Consider the following 929-nt stretch of genomic DNA (forward strand, 5'->3'; position numbering starts at 1 on the left):
CTTCCTCTCTGTCCTCCTCTCTCTCACTTTGCCACTTCTTTGAAGTGTAAGACACACACATCAGGTACGTACAAAGACAAAAAGTTAGCATATTAATATTATTGATAATCCTTTTGATTCCTAGACTGGGTGAGGCGTTGTGTCCTTGAGCAAGACACTTTGTTTCACGTTGCTCCAGTCCACTCTGCTGATAAAAGATGAACAATCCTGCAACAGACTGGCAGCCTATCCAGGGAGGAATATATATATGCCAGAGAAACTCGAAAACTGGCGATACGCTGCTTACAGAATAATATGATCTAACCATCATACAGCAATGTTTTTCATTTGCAGTCTTCCATGTAAACATCTGGCCACAGGAAAACATCACCTTGTTTGGAAACAGGCGAAGGTTGGTGACAGTAAGAGTATCCAGCTGTAGAAAAAAATCTGCCTCAAGAAATTCGACCTGATCCAGGTGAGTATAGAAAAGTAGATGTTAAAACTTATGGTAATGATGTTGATGGTAATGATGACAACAACGATGACAATATGTACAAAACAATACAAGACGATGCGGATCTACCATTTGAAATATTGTCTGTCTTTGTTGTATTGCAAGACATGGAATGATTTCAGTTGAAATTATTCCAATCAATAAATTGATCTTTCGAATATTGGTTATGAAGAAAAACAAAAACAAACAAAAAAAAAAAAACAATATTTTAAAGAATTCATTTCTGAGATGTTGTTTTATTTTATTTTATCTTTTTTTTTTATTTATGTATTATCTCTGATGTTTTATTGGTGAGATAAATATTACACAACATAGAAATACATACATGCATTCATCTAAATATATATATATGTATGTAATGTATGTAATGTATGTAATGTATGTATGTATGTATGTATGTATGTATGTATGTATGTATATATATATATATATA

Source organism: Octopus bimaculoides, chromosome 11 (assembly GCF_001194135.2).
Source record: "Octopus bimaculoides isolate UCB-OBI-ISO-001 chromosome 11, ASM119413v2, whole genome shotgun sequence".
NCBI lineage: Eukaryota > Metazoa > Mollusca > Cephalopoda > Octopoda > Octopodidae > Octopus > Octopus bimaculoides.